The following is a 16,649-nucleotide window of genomic DNA, read 5'->3' on the forward strand; positions in this document are numbered from 1 at the left end:
ACAGGAATTATTATAGGACATTATACAGGGAAGAGGAATTAAAGACAAAATGCTCTTACCAAGACTCAGTTGATACACAACAATAGGATATCACTTCACACAGAAAGAAATTATGTTTTAGTTCTTTACTTTTTGGCATTGTTGTCAAAGGGGGAGAAGACTAATATCAAGGGAGAAGACTGAGAGAAGACTGACTGAAGATTGGAAAGAAGACTAAAGAAAGAGGAGAAGTCTAATGTATGGGGGAGAGCATTTCAGCATTTCAGAATCACAACAATCTGAAACTTTTAAAGGTCAAATCAATTGGTTTTGCCATCAATGCCAAAGGGGGAGATTGTTGGCAATATTGCATTATAACAGACAATGAAAGATTGTTGGCATTTCATAAGGATATTGAGAAGGTTATTGATGATTATGGATATAACTGATTAAAGATGTTTACTGTCTTGATATTATTATTTTGTCATTGATGTCAAGAAATTGATTTTCTAATTTAGTATGATGTGGCCATATCTTGATAAGTATGATTTAAAAGAGTATAAAGATGTTGGTAAAAGACACAGGAAAGAATATGATGAATAAGGGGATGAATAAGGTATTCAATGGGCAACTACTACTGAGTCAGACAATGATGAGATCATGATGTTTAGATTGTTTTAACATCATACATATGTTGTAAATTGTGAAGGTTAATACTATACTATGTTACCAAGCAAAGAACCTAGTTGGTAAACCCTAAGGTTATCGCTATTGGTTAATGAAGATGGAATGTCTACCAAGTGAAGTTTAGTATTCACTGAGTTATAACCGAGTTGCTACCGAGTTGTAACCGAGCTATAACAGAATGCATTAAATGTTTGCATGCATTATTTAATGAAGGAAGCTGACGAGCTCAAACTGATTAAATGATTGGTGAGCCATGGATGAAGTTTGTTAATGAATCTAAGGCAATGGAAAGTCGGCATGAAGATCTACAGCGTAGATTGAACCGCAAGACCCTGGCACAAGTTCCAAGAAATGTATGCAAGTTCCAAGGTGGGGTAAAATGTTTTCAGATCGAAAGATGCATTGAACCTGGACAAGATTGAAGATCTGATGGCTATGATTGATCATGGGAAATGTGATCAAGGAGATTAAGTGGTTACCTAATTGTTTATAAATAGGAAACTGTTGATAAGCAATGTATGCGGGCAAGTGTATTCACAGGGATGCTACATAGTGATTACTGAGCACAGAAGCTTGAAGACCTATTTGAATAACAGAGTATAGAAGCCCAGTAGATAGACAAGATTAGTTCTATGTCTAGATTGTATTGAAAAAATAGGAATCTTCTTTAGCATTTTAGATGTGAAGTTGCAGATAGATTTTTATTACTGTTATTTTGTGAAAGTGACAGAAAATCTCTTAACTGAGTGGACTTAACAGTCTTATTTGTAAAACCCTCTAGCAAGGTGACATTCTAATTGAGTGTTTGAAATCCTTTAACAAGGTCACTTCTAACAAGGTGAAGATCCTCACAGATCTGAGGGAAATCCCTTAACTGGGTCACATCTAGCAATGTGTTTGTAATCTTTAATAGGATTTGCTTTTAACCAAGCATACTCTAAAAGAGTATATTTCTTAGTAGGTCCGAAATCCCACAGTGGTTTTTCCCTATTTGGGTTTCCACGTTAAATCTGGTGTTATGAGGTTTATGATGTTTATATGCTTTTGAGTTTGCATGTTTGACAATTTTGGTTATATTACAGATATATATGTAACCGAGGTTGAATCTGATGTTTTTATGAAAGATTAAGTTTGTATGATTCACCTCCCCCCCTCTCATCTTGTTGGCTATTGGATCTGTACTTATATTAAGTATCAGAACTATCAAAATTCTCATTGAGGCAGGTATCATTTTGTTCCCAGGGTGGGATTTAAGTGCTTCTTTTATTTTTGACATTTTATTAAATTCTGACAAAAAGGATATTAAGTTAGACATACAGGGTGTAGATGATATCTTTTTTGGATCAAGGTATGATCCAAAAGAAGAGGAGGTGTTGCTTTGGGCCCTGTATCCTCATAATAAGAGACCCAAGATCATAGATGTAGACAAAGAATTTGGGAATATGATGAAGTTAAAAGTGGGAGAGGTTAGTACAATTGTCAGCGCGGATTTGGGGATTGACATTGCGAATTTGAATAAGGCCCAAATGTAGTGGCTTGTGAAAGAGGGCCAAAAATATAAGAGCCTATATGAACATCTTTTGAGAATTCATGGTCATGAAGTCCCTCAGATAAATTATACCGATGTGCAATGGAAAAATAAATATGAAGAGCAAATGAAAGAGAATATCAAGCTAAGAAGGCAGCTCAGCATTGTTAGGGTGGACGCAGGTTGTGTTTTGTTGACAAGCCGGTTTGAGCATTTGTTGAAAATTCTCAAATATTTCTAGACAAATTGTCAAAAGGCCCAGGATAATATGGCTTCTCATGAAGGAATCTTGAAGAGGCTGAAGGCTTTGTTGAAAGAGAAGAGTGTTGATGAGGGAATTGTTGAGAAGATCCAGAGAAGGTTGAACAAGCATAAAGCATTCAGTGTAGACATAAAGAAGGAGCTCACTGATTGTAACGATATTATTAGATATGGTATACCAGATATTGTAGATGAGGTAAAGTAGTTAAAGGATAAAGGGATTTCGATTGCAGAATACCATAATGTACTTAACACATCCCTTAATATTGCCCAGGCAGATGTTTTAGACATGAAGGAAACAGGTGAACAGATGGAGAGATTGGTTACCTTGGATATCATTGTCAGGGATGCTATATTCAACACAAACACTCACAAGGATGACAAGTACTTGGAACACATACAAAAGTGTGATAAAATTCTAGGCGACCAGAGCTAGTTTTTATATTTTATGTACAATAGTTAAGCAGTTAAATGTTAGGTTTAGTTAAGTATAGTTTATCAAAATTAAAGGGTGTGTCCTTTCATTTGAATCCTTTGACTCACATATATGTAGTGCGATGTCTTTGTATCAGGATAGAATTTTTTAAGATCTAAGAGAGACCCTGTTAGATGGACTGCAAGTGTTGTGTCTTAGAAAGGTCTTGTAAAAATGAATGAGTTTTGTGCAAAATGAATGTATTGGAGAATGTGTTAGTGCAATTTTTGTATACATTCTTACTTCCAAAGTTAATATACAAGATTTCATACTTTTCTCTTCAGATCGTTGCATTTAATTTTGTGTTTGAGGAAAATCATGTGTCCTCTTGATGAATCTTTTGGATTTGTTGTGATGTGCCATCATATGATGTTGCATAGAATATAAAATTGATTTTTATTTATTCATGCAATACATAATGAAACCTTCATAGTGATGTTCTTATAATCGTCTCTTGAGTTGATAGTGATTCTTGTCCACAAAGTTATGCATTAACTGTCAGATAAAGGTACTGGTATGTTATTAATCATTGTTGAATAAGTTTGTATGCATTAGGTTTTTACCAGAGAAACAAATCTTCTAGTCTTTACAAGTACTGCTCTTTTTCATAATTGTTTAAAGTCCTAATAATAATCTTTTGCATAATCCAACTATACTCATACTTACTTTATTAGATTTAAAGGAATTTAATAAAAAGCACTTCTGTTAGGAATTTAAGGAAATCCTTTTGCCATCACTGCAATTGCTAATTCCCATAGTGTAAATCCACTCAAAACAAACCTCTTTGGTGCTTTAGAGTGTAAGGTATACCCACCTAGGTTTAGTGTAGACTAAAGTGTAGAGGGATTTGGTCTTCGACCATCCCTGTTCATTGGCCAAGGTTGATTGGATCAACTAAGGATTAGGCAAGTCTTTGGTTTTCCAATAGGTGGTTTTGGGTGTTGGTATTTTGGTATGGTTTTGTCATTGATGTCAACACCTACTAAACTCTGGCACTTTGGAGAATCGGCAATGTTCACCGGCATGCAAGTGACTTATGCACAGTCACCGGTATCTGGTACACTAGCAAGATATGATGTTCACCAACACTTGGAATGGCATGGAAAACACCTGGTTATGTCGAAGACATCGTTTGGACACTTTGTCTTGGAGATTTGTTCATTGGCATATTTGTGTTTGCATATTTGCTGTTACTGGCAAATAGGTCCAGGTTATGCACCGATATGTTTATCTTTTCCAGATCAGCATGACACACTATGGAGATGTTTTATTATTGTTGTGAAAGAATCAAACCGACATGTCGAATAGGTTATTGCATCAGATATTATTTTATTTGTAAATTGATTTTATTGTAATATCCTTTCGAGCCGACCTACTAAAATTGGTCTTAGGTTATGATATAAATGTAAGATCTTATTTGTAAGATCGAATGAGGAATGCGAGAAAAAGGAATTGTGAGAATGTATATGCGAGAATAAGCAAGGCTATACACGCAAACATCATTTCAAGGTTGAAGGAGGGTTTTTGTGAAGACAATCAGAACTACACTGGTACTGAATCAAGCATAGAAAGATACTAATTTGAGTAGTACATCCTTATTGGATTTAACCATCCAATTGTAGTCAGTGTGACTCCTATTTGTGTTTGAGCTGTGAGCTCTAGGCGCTTGGCCTTTCTGCATGTGCAGACCCCATTTGTATACACATTATATCTGTAGTAGTATCATCTGATTGTGGTAAGGTTTCCCACCGTGGTTTTTCCCCTTACAGGGTTTCCACATACAAATATTGGTGTTATGTGTTGTGGATGTTATTGTCTTTCTGTTTCATGTATTAATCTTTACCGGTATTGCAATTAACTGATAAAACTATCTACCGACATAAAAGACTAGTTTACTGGTACTAAGCATTAAAGTTGGTTAAGTTGTTTTTGGTTTGAATTTATTTGACAACTGATTCACCCCCCCCCCTCTTATTTGTCTCTAGGACCTAACAATTGGTATCAGAGCCTAGTCCTCTTTTTGCAGAAGTTTAACTTCTTGAGGAGATCCAATGTCTTCTAACTATTTCAGGAAGGACGGTACTAAACTTGATAGAACCAACTATGGCATACGGAATATCAGGATGGAGACATATCTAAATTGCATTGGAAAGGACATCTGGGAAGTTACAAAGAATGGCTATACTTCTCCTACTCAGAATCAGCCTAATCTGCCTGCCTTGGCTAAAGATGAAGAAAATGATTGCAAAGCAAGAGAAACACTTCTGAGCGTATTATCAGATCAGCAAATCATGAGATTATCAGATAGGTCTACTGCTAAATCTATTTGGGATCATTTGGAAACACTGGATGAAGGAGATTCCACAGTCAAAATTGCAAAACTTGAAAGCTTCCGAGTCAGGTATGAAAATCTGAAAATGGAAGAAGATGAAAGGATTTTTGCTTTTATGGAAAGAGTTAATGAAATTGTTTTGGGTATTAAATGTTGTGGAGGAACCTTAAGTGAAGATGAAATTGTTTCAAAAGTTTTAAGAAGATTTCCATCAGCGTTTAAAATGAAAGTTACTGCTATAAATGAGTTGAGAACAATGCCTAATACATCAATAACTAGGGATACATTGATTGGAAAACTTTCAGCTTTTGAAATAGAGGAATTTGGTCTTGTTGCTACTATAAAGACAAATTTAGCTTTTAAGGCATCAACATAATTTGCACCATCATTTGACAAGTCTGATTGGAAAGCCTTTTATGCAAGAGAACTTGAAGAAAGTAGGAGAGAAAATGAAGAACTTGAAGCACTTGAAGCACTATTTGCAAGGAAAATGCCTAAAGGTCCAGTTGGAAGTAAGTATGAAGGTAAAGCACCCTTTAAATGTTTTAACTATAATAAGATTGGTCATATGGCTTCAAGATGCACTGATAGACATGTTAGACTAAGAGAAGAAGCTAGAAGAACATACAAGCCTAACCCTAAATATCAGAGATACAAATTTAAGAAGAATAAAGATAAATCTTGTTATCTTGATGATGAAGGAGTGACTGATGATTCTGATGAGGATCAGGCAGACAATGGATGGGTTTTTGTTGCTATAACAGAAGATCAACTGGCACCTACTGTTCAATTGGTAGAGCAGGCCTTGGAAGCTAAAATTGAAGTTAAGGATGAATGGATCATCGATTCAGAATGCTCACATCATATGACTGGTGATAAAAGAAAATTCTTGACTTTTAAAGAATATAATGGAGGTTTAGTAAGATTTGGAGATGATAAAGCTTGTTTGATCAAAGGTAAAGGTACAATATCTCTTGATGGTAAGCATAATACTGACAATGTTTACTATGTTGAAGGTTTAAAGCATAATCGTTTGAGTGTTGGTCAATTAGTTCATAAAGGATTTCAGTTACAATTCAAGAATGGAAAATGCAAAATTATGAGCAGAACTGGTTTGGAAATTGCAACCGGTAGTTAAACTAGAGGTAACATCTTTCATTTGAATAATAGTGAAAAGGCATGTTTGATTGCTCATATTGATGAAAGTTGGCTATGGCATAAGAGACTTTGTCATGTAAATTTTGATTGCATGGTAAAAATCAGTACTACTAAGGCAGTTAGAGATTTACCTAAGATTGTTAAGCCTCACAATTCAGTATGTAAGGAATGTCAATTTGGAAAACAAGTTAGAGCTACTTTTAAAAGTATTCCAGAAAAATCCAATAATGCTCTTGACTTAATTCATACTGATTTATGTGGTCCAGCTAGATCTAAAAGTTTACAAGGTGGTAGATACTTCATGTTAATCATTGATGACTATTCTAGAATGTGTTGGGTTACTTTTCTCAGAGAAAAATCAGAAGCACTTGGGAAGTTCAAACTATTCAAAGCAATGGTAGAGAATGAAACCGGTAAGAATATCAAATGTATGAGATCAGATCAAGGAAGAGAATTTACATCTAAGGAATTTAATGCATTCTGTGAAGTGAATGGAATTAGAAGACAGTTATCAGCACCCCAGACACCACAACAAAATGGAGTTGTAGAAAGGAAAAATAGAATTATCTTGGATGCAGCTAGATGTATGTTATCAGAAGAAAATCTACCACATGTATATTGGAGAGAGGCAGTAAGCACAAAGGTCTATACATTCAACAAAGTTCACATCAAAGGTGAAACTAGTAAGACCCGTCATGAACTATGGTTTGGTATTACTCCTACTCTTAAATATTTCAGAATATTTAGAAGTAAATGCTATATCAAAAGAGATGAGTATATTGGCAAATTTGATCCTAGAAGTGATGAAGGAATATTTCTTGGTTATTCATCTAAGAGAAAGGCATATAGATGTTTTAGCAAAAGATTGCAGAAAATTGTTGAGAGTACAAATGTGAAGATTGATGAATAATTCAGAGGAACTTCAAGGTATATAGACTCTGAACCGGCAACAGAAATACTGACAAATGAACCTACATTGAACCCACTGGTACTGAATGAAGATCCAATTACACCAATATTATCTGAAAATTCCACTATAACTGAGGAACAACAACAAACGAAGACATGTCGGTATGTAAGACTGAATCACTCTGAAGACCAGATAATTGAAAAGAAGTATAAAGGAGTTATGACAAGAGGAAGATTGGAAAATGAAGAGGTATGTCTTATTTCTCAAATTCAACCATCATCAGTTAATGAGGCATGTGAAGATAAACACTGTATTAGAGCTATGGAAGAAGAATTAGAGCAAATTGAGAAGAATAACACTTGGACATTAGTTCCCCGGCCTAAAGACAAAAATGTAATTGGAACAAAATGGGTATTCAAAAATAAACTTAATGAAGATGGTAAGGTAATCAAAAATAAAGAAAGACTAGTGTCTAAGGGATATTCTCAGAAAGAAGGAGTTGATTATAATGAAACCTTTGCACCGGGAGCTAGAATTGAGGCAGTCAGATTATTCTTGGCTTTTGCAGCACATAAGAACTACAAAGTATATCAAATGGATATTAAATGTGCATTTCTAAATGGAGATCTTGAAGAAGAAGTTTACATTGAAAAACCTGATGGATTTTCTTTGACAGATAACAAAGATATGGTTTTTAGGTTAAGGAAAGCTTTGTATGGGTTGAAGCAAGCTCCAAGAGCTTGGTATGCAAGATTGGATAAGTATCTTTTGAAGATTGGATTTTCTAAAGGTAATGCTAACAACAACTTATACTACAAAGTGACTAATGATGACATCTTGGTTATAGAAGTTTTTTGTTGATGATATAATCTTTGGAGGAGAAGATAGATTATGTAAAGACTTTTCTATTGAAATGCAACAAGAATTTTTAATGTCTATGATTGGAGAAATAAAATTATTTTTAGGATTGCAGATTTCAAAGACTGATAAAGGTATATTCTTGAGTCAATCCAAGTACTTGAAGGAGTTACTAAAGAAATTTGGGATGGAGAACTCTAAACCAGTAAGCACACCTATGACTACAAATAACAAATTATCACTAAGAGATGAATCTACACCCGTTAATCTAACTAGGTACAAATCTATGATAGGAGGTTTACTGTATTTGACACAAACCAGACCTGATATTATGAATGCAGTATGTATTGTTTCAAGATTTCAGAGTAATCCTAGAGAAAATCATGAATCAGCAATAAAAAAGGATTTTTTGGTACTTACAAGGTACTACAAATCTTGGCTTATGGTATCCTAGAGATGAAAACTTTGAATTATGTGCATACATAGATGCAAATTGGGCAGAAGATGTGGATGATAGAAAAAGCACCATCGACGAAGCATTTTTTCTTAGAAACGGATTAATTTCTTGGTTGAGTAAGAAACAAAGTTGTACATCTTTATCAATAGTAGAATCAAAATATGTTGCAGCAGCAACTAACTGTACACGGGGGGTACTATGGCTTAAGCAAATGTTGAAGGACATAAAGGTAAAATGCAAGGAACCCACAACTATCTATTGTGATAACACTATAGCAATTGATATATCTAAGAACCTGGTATTACATTCTAAAACTAAACATGTCTCTATCAAACTGAATTTTCTGAAAGAGAATGTTGAAGCAAAAGAAGTAAAACTGGTTTATGTGAATACTAAAGAGTAGATTGCAAATATTTTCACTAAACCTCTACCTAAGGAGACCTTTGAATATATCAGAGACCAGCTTGGGGTCATACTCCCACTAGTAGAGACTTAGACAGTTGATGTTTGTCATCAACCGACAGAATTAATAGAGAAATTTTTTACTCTGACTTTGATGAGGAAGCTACTTCTCAGGGGGAGTAGTTGGTATACTGAATTGGTTGGTATTTTATGGTTTTTAATAATTGCTTTGGCATTTGATGTCAAAGGGGGAGAGATTATTCATTTGGGGAGAGATTGTTATTTTGGGAGAGACTGATTACTCTTTGTATCTGTATTTTGATTTCTGGTTATGATCTCTTTTTGGGAGATTGTTGGTTTTTGGTATTTGGCATTTCTATTTTGGCACTTTGATGGTTTTTCCATCTTGTGTTTCCATCAATGCCAAAGGGGGAGATTGTTGGTATTTTGGTATGGTTTTGTCATTGATGTCAAAACATACTAAACTCTAGCACTTTGGAGAATCGACAATGTTCACCGGCAAGCAAGTGACTTATGCACAGTCACCGGCATCTGGTACACTGACAGGATATGATGTTCACCGGCACTTAGAATGGCATGGAAAACACCTAGTTATGTTGAAGACATCATTTGGACACTTTGTCTTGGAGATTTGTTCATTGTCATATTTGTGTTTGCATATTTGTTGTTACCGACAAATAGGTCCAGGTTATGCACCGACAGGTTTATCTTTTCCAGATCAGCACGACACGCTATGAAGATGTTTTATTATTGTTGTAAATGCATCAAGACGACATGTTGAATCGGTTATTGTAAATTGTAATATCCTTTAGAGCCGACCTACTAAAATTGGTCTTAGGTTATGATATAAATGTAAGATCTAATTTGTAAGATCGAATGAGGAATGCGAGAAACAGGAATTGTGAGAAGGTATATGCGAGAATAAGCAGAGCTATACACATAGACATCATTTGAAGGTTGAAGGAGGGTTTTTGTGAGGACAATCAGAACTACACGGGTACTGAATCCAGCATAGAAAGATGCTAATTTGAGCAGTACATCCTTATTGGATTTAACCATCCAATTGTAGTCAGTGTGACTCCTATTTGTGTTTGAGCAGTGAGCTCTAGGCGCTTGGCCATCCTGCATGTGCAGACCCCATTTATATACACATACTATCTGCAGTAGTATCATCTGATTGTGGGTAAGGTTTCCCACCGTGGTTTTTCCCCTTACAGGGTTTCCACGTACAAATATTGGTGTTATGTATTGTGGATGTTATTGTCTTTCTGTTTCATGCATTAATCTTTACCGGTATTGCAATTAACTAATAAAATTGTCTACTAGCATAAAAGATTGGTTTACCAGTATTAAGCATTAAAGTTGGTTAAGTTGTTTTTGGTTTGAATTTATTTGACAACTGATTCACCCCCTGCCCCCTCTCAGTTGTCTCTAGGACCTAACATTGGGCACCAACAGATTGGCGACTCTACTTGGGAGTTGTCATACATAGTTTGACATTCACCTAGAAGCTCTGGTATTTTTCATTGAATATTTGATAAGTTTTCTTTTCCCCATCCGAGTCACCCAATAGATTGGCGACTCTACTGGGGAATTGTAATAAGAAGTATTCAAAATTTCTAGTGGTTACATTTCAGACTCTACTGGAGGAAGGAGCCCAGAATATTAATGAAAGTATAATTCTTCTTATGAGGTGGCAAATCTAGTTTTAATTTATGAGTAATAATTGGTATGTTGAGAAATTAAGAGAAACCCCTAGGAATTTGTCAATAAGATTTATGCAGGGGAGGAGGTCTTTGCACAAAGGACAAGATAATCTTGTGCAGTTAAGTCCAAAAAGAAGAAATAAAGAAAATAAAACAATATCAAATATGACATTTGGGGGTTATAAGAAGTTTCCTCGTAGAGAGGATGGATCGCCATCTGGTGATAAATTTGAAAATCTAGAGGAAAATCCGTTTTATAACTTAAATACAAAAAATAATAAAGGTTGTCATAATGAAACCCTGACTGCTGAGGAACAGGAGGAGAGGCAGTGGGATGAAATCATACTTAAAATGGCTGATTTAAATGGAGATGAATCCAAGATGGCAAAAGCTTCTAAGAGACAACCAAATTGGGTGTTGCAAAAACTAGGACTAAAAAGAGATAGAATCCAAAGCCCTAGGTCAGAAGGAATAGAAGACAAAAGTAAAGGTGAAGGAAATAGGCTAGCAACTCCTAAATATAGTCCCCCTCATATGAGAAAAATAGAGCCGCCTTTTGTGACTTTTGATAACCCATTATTAAATGGAAGTAGAAGATGGAGGGATGTGCATAGGGATAAAAGTGAAGAAAGGCAGGATGATGGAAGAAGAAATGGGAATGGGGGAAATGATAGGAATTGCAATAACAACAATAGGGGTAACAATATAGGAAGTAATGGGTATGGTAGCAACCAAAATGATGGACATAATAGAGGTAACAATGAGAATTATGGTAATGGTAATGGTGGAGATAGAAACAACAATAATGGTGGTGGAAACAATGGGAACAATGGTAATTATGGTAGCAATGGTGGATTCAATAGAGGAAGTATGAAAAATCAAAGCAACAATCATGTTGGTAGACGACCTATGATCATTGAAAGATACAGGTAGTTGGATTTCAATCGCATTGTTGGTTATCCAAATCAGATCACTAATGATTTAAGATTAGCCATCCCTAAATTCTCGGGAAATGGAATTGCCTCAACAGAACAACATGTAGTTAATATAAAAAATACCATTGAAGAGTTGAGGCTCTTCATGAGGATGTATTCATGAAATTGTTTGTTCAATATTTGACAGAAGATGCAGGAGAATGGTATAGAAGCCTTCCTGATGGATGTATCTGTAGTTGGCAAGAATTTGTAACATTGTTCTTGGAAGAATTTGGAGATCACAATGATCCTTCATTTTCATCCCATGAATTAACAAGTATAAATAAGAATCAAAATGAATCAGTTGCTAAGTTTAATAAAATATTTAATAAAGTACTAAATAGAATACCCAAAGATGTCATACCTATTGATTCATTTCTGATTAACTTCTATTTGAGTGCTTTTGAAAACAAGAACCATTATGAGATTTTATCTCATAGACCTGATACTCTACAACAAGAATTCAAGATAGCTGCTACCATTGAGATTAACAAGAAAGTTGTTGGGAAGGTTGCCAAGAGAGATGATCCAAAGTTGTACAATTACAAGGTTCCCAAGAAAGATGAACTTACTCAGATCATGGGCATGCTTAAGGACCTAAAAGGTAAGCATAATCCCAATGAAAAACCACCATATACAAACAATAAGAAAATGAATTACAATAGGCTCAGGTTGTATGACATGCCATATAACACAAACTGGAAGGATGGGAAACCAGTAAAGCCTAATGTAAGTGAAGAAACTCTTGATCCACTGAAAAATACCATAAATTTTGTAGATGAATATCCATGGTGTGATGTTTGTTATCTACCTCATGTAGCAAAATAGTGCATGATTGCCCAAGGTTTGATGGAGGAGGAAAATCATAACAAGGATTGTGAACCTACTGTAAATGTACTTGCATCTGATCCATATTGGGGAAGGGATGAAGACTCATCCGAGGGGGAGCATTTTTCTGATGTACAACAAATGAGAGAAAACCAACATTACAGTATACAGCAGGTCTTTTTAGATGATAATGATGAAAACATTCCATCTTTGAGAAGATTGTTTCAAGATGATACAATGCCTTCACTAAGAAACTTAACTAAGGAAGAAAAGAAAGCCTTCACTATTGCAGCAGTAGAACAATTTAAGAGCAATTATCAGCTAAGAAATAGGAATATAAAAAATGAGCAGGGAAAGTCGGCAAGTGTGTTTGCCAAAAAAAACTAGATGAGAATAAAGAAAGCATTTTCAAAATCAAGGATGCAAATGCCAAAAAGGGAAAGGAAGCAATACTAGAACAAGCCAAGAAAGACGAAATGCCAAAACTAATTAAGCCTGTGGAGAAGATGCAAGTAAGTAAGCTCATTTCAAATAGTAATTCATTCATGTCCCAGGCGTTGTCTCAAGTAAAGATATCTATGCCTTTGCTAGATGTAATGAAATTCCCAGATTACAAGAATGAGACATTGAAAATTATATCTAATGTTGGAGAAGTAAATAGGGAAGATCCTAAATCAAAATAAGATACCCGTATGGTGTATCTTGGCACATCTATTACCAAAAATCTCACACAGGTAGATCCTTTTTATCTAACACTGTTGATAAACACAAAAATGCTTGCATGATAGATTCAGGAGCAACAATAAATATCATGCTAGAGGACGTCATGAAAGAATTGGGAATGCATGTTGATACACCTTAGGGTAAGTGTTATTCCATGGACAATAGGTCAGTTCCTATAGTAGGAATCATGAAGGACATTGAGTTCAGATTCCCAGCCTGCCCAGACACTGTGTACAAGACATTTATCACAGTTGTACAAGTTTCTGTGAACTATGGGATGTTGTTGTCCAGACAGTGGTCCAACTTGGTGGGTGGACATGTCTAGCTTGACTTGTCATATGCCACTATTCTAGTGAAAGGGACAGAGGTGAGGATAAACAGAGAACCGAGATCTCCCTACCTCATAGAAGAGGTTGATCCCAATGAAGTGACCTGCTTTTGCCACTTAGATATGGACAATTTTCAAGTAAGTATCTTTGAACCTTTAAAAATTGATAAAATTATAGAAGAAGTTAAACAAAATGAAAATTTAATTTGGAAGTTATATTTTGAGGTGCCTGCAGTAAGGATGGAAATGGAGCAGGAGTTGTATTTATTTCACCTAATGGAATTTTTTTTAAATACTCTTTCTTGTTAGCTTTTGAGTGTACTAATAATATTGTTGAATATGAGGCCCTCTTATCAGGACTTAAACTAGCAAATAAGCATGGCATTAAGTTACTAATAGTTTATGGTGATTCAAAATTAGTTGGTTCACAAGTTAGAGGCAAATTTGCTGCAAAAAATGAAAAATTAAGAAGATACAAGAACGAAGTTTGGGATTACATTGATCTATTTGATGTTTTCTCCATCAATTGGACTGAAAGGTCCAATAATATTTGGGAAGACTTCATGGCTTACCTGGCTATCAAGCATAATGATATCCCTTTGATGATATTACCCAAGTAGAAATCAAGACCAGACCATCAATTCCTGACAATATAAAAAGTTGGCAAGTATTTGATAATGAAAGGGATTTGCTAAAGTGTTTATTCTGTGAGGATTAGTATGAGCACCAGTGGATTGATTGGAATGGACTTGTGGAGGAAAAGGATGGAAAGGAGACTGTACTTGGGCAAGAGGTGTTGCAATTGAAAACAAATAAAATTCCAAAAGGATTGGTAGAGCTTGAAAGAATGTTTGATGATAAAGACATGGTGAGTTTTAGACCTAATCCGGGAGGATGTGAGGATGTTGAAAAAATAAACTTGGGAAGCGAAAGCAACCCAAGAGAAGTATATATTTGAAAAAATCTCACACCAAAAATCCGAACAATATTGATTAATCTGCTAAGGAAGTACAGACATGTCTTCGCTTGGTCATATGATGACCTTAACGCATATAGGGAAGACTTGTTCCAGCATGAGATACCCTTGAAGCCTGATGCAAAACCTTTCAGACAGAAGAAAGAAAAAAAAAAAAGGCCAATAAACCCTACTTTGGCTCCCAAGGTGAAGGAAGAGCTGATAAAAATGAGGAATGCTGGTATTATTGAGCCTATAAGGCACTCAACATGGGTGTCCAATTTGGTCCTAATCAGAAAAAACAATGGTGATATCAGATTGTGTGTGGATTGTAGAAATTTAAATGTTTCATCTTTGAAAGATAATTATTCTTTATCTAACATGGAGGCTCTTTTGCAGAAAGTCACAGGAAATGAATTGTTATCTATGATGGATGGCTTCTCGGGCTATAATCAAGTCAAAGTTAGGGAAGCAAAAAAGTTCAAAACTGCTTTCACCACACCTTGGGGCACCTATGTCTATGCTAGGATTCCTTTTAGAGTGACAAATCAAGGAGCTACATTCCAAAGGGCTATGGATGTGGCCTTTGAGGGTATGATTGATTATATCTTGGTAGTTTACCAGGATGACATGACTGCTTATTCTAAAAGGGCAGAAGATCATTGTAATGATCTAGAAAAAATATTTATTAGAGAATTAGAATATGGAATATCTTTAAATCCCAAGAAGGGTCATTTTGGAGTTACTGAAGGGAAATTGTTAGGGCATATTGTTTCAAAAGATGGTGTGAGAATTGATCTAGAAAGAATTGTTGCTATTGACAGGATTCAAATCCCTAAAACAGTTAAGGCAATTCAATCTTTTTTCGGTCAAATTAACTTTGTGAGAAGATTTGTTTCAAACTTCTCTGAAATTGTAAAACTTATTGCTAAAATGTTGAAAAGGGTGTTGAACTAAAGTGGACTAATGAAGCTCTTGAAGCCTTTGTAAATATAAAAAGGGCCATCAAGGAAGCCCCTGTATTAAAGTCCCCTGATTTCTCTAAGCCTTTCCAAGTATTTTCATTTGCATCATTATATACTTTTGTTGTTGTCATGTTACAAAAGAACGATGAGGGCCATGAACAACTAGTGGCATTCTTTAGCAAAACCTTATAAGCATCTGAGTTGAACTATGATTTAAATGAAAAACAGGCTTATGCTCTTGTAAAAGCTGTAAAATCTTTCAGACCCTATTTGGTTGGTGCCATTGTCATTGCATATGCACTAAATGTTGTTGTTAAAGACATCTTCAGACAATCAGAGACTACTGGAAGGAGATGTAGATAGATAAACCAGATCCAAGAATTCAATATTGATATACAGATCACAAAGTTGGTAAGGGGTCAGGGTTTAGCAAAATTGATGGCATAATCCAATCTTGAAGCAGTACAGGTAAATCAAATAGAGTTGGATGATGCAAAAATGAGTATTGAAAGGTGTCCATGGTATACAAATATTATTCATTACTTGAAATACATGAAATGTCCTGATAGTTTAAATGATAGTCAGAAAAGAACTTTAAAACTTGAAACATCTAGGTATGTATTACTTAATGGAGATTTATACTGGAAAAGTAGAGATGGTATTCTCTTATTGTGTCTAGATGAGTATCAAGCGTCTATTATTGTAAAAAACCTACATGAAGGTGTGTGTGGAGGTCATTTCTCAGCCAAAACCAGTGCTCATAAATTCTTAATGCTAGTTATTATTGGCCCTAGGTTTTCAAGGATTGTCATACTTATATGAGAAAATGTGAAGCATGTCAAAAGTTTTCAGGGAAGCTTAAGTATAATGGGGTTATTCCTCTCAGACCTATGCATACAGAGGAACCATTCCAGATGTGGGGTATTGGCTTCATAGGAGAAATAGCAAATAAATCTAGTGGTGGACATAATTGGATTTTGGTGGCTACTGATTATTTTACTAAGTGGGTTGAAGTCATTCCCACAAGACAAGCTACAAGCAAAGTAGTGACAAAGTTTCTTTTGGAAAACATTCTGACCAGATTTGGAGTACCTTGGAAGAT

Source organism: Cryptomeria japonica, chromosome 9, assembly GCF_030272615.1.
Source record: "Cryptomeria japonica chromosome 9, Sugi_1.0, whole genome shotgun sequence".
NCBI lineage: Eukaryota > Viridiplantae > Streptophyta > Pinopsida > Cupressales > Cupressaceae > Cryptomeria > Cryptomeria japonica.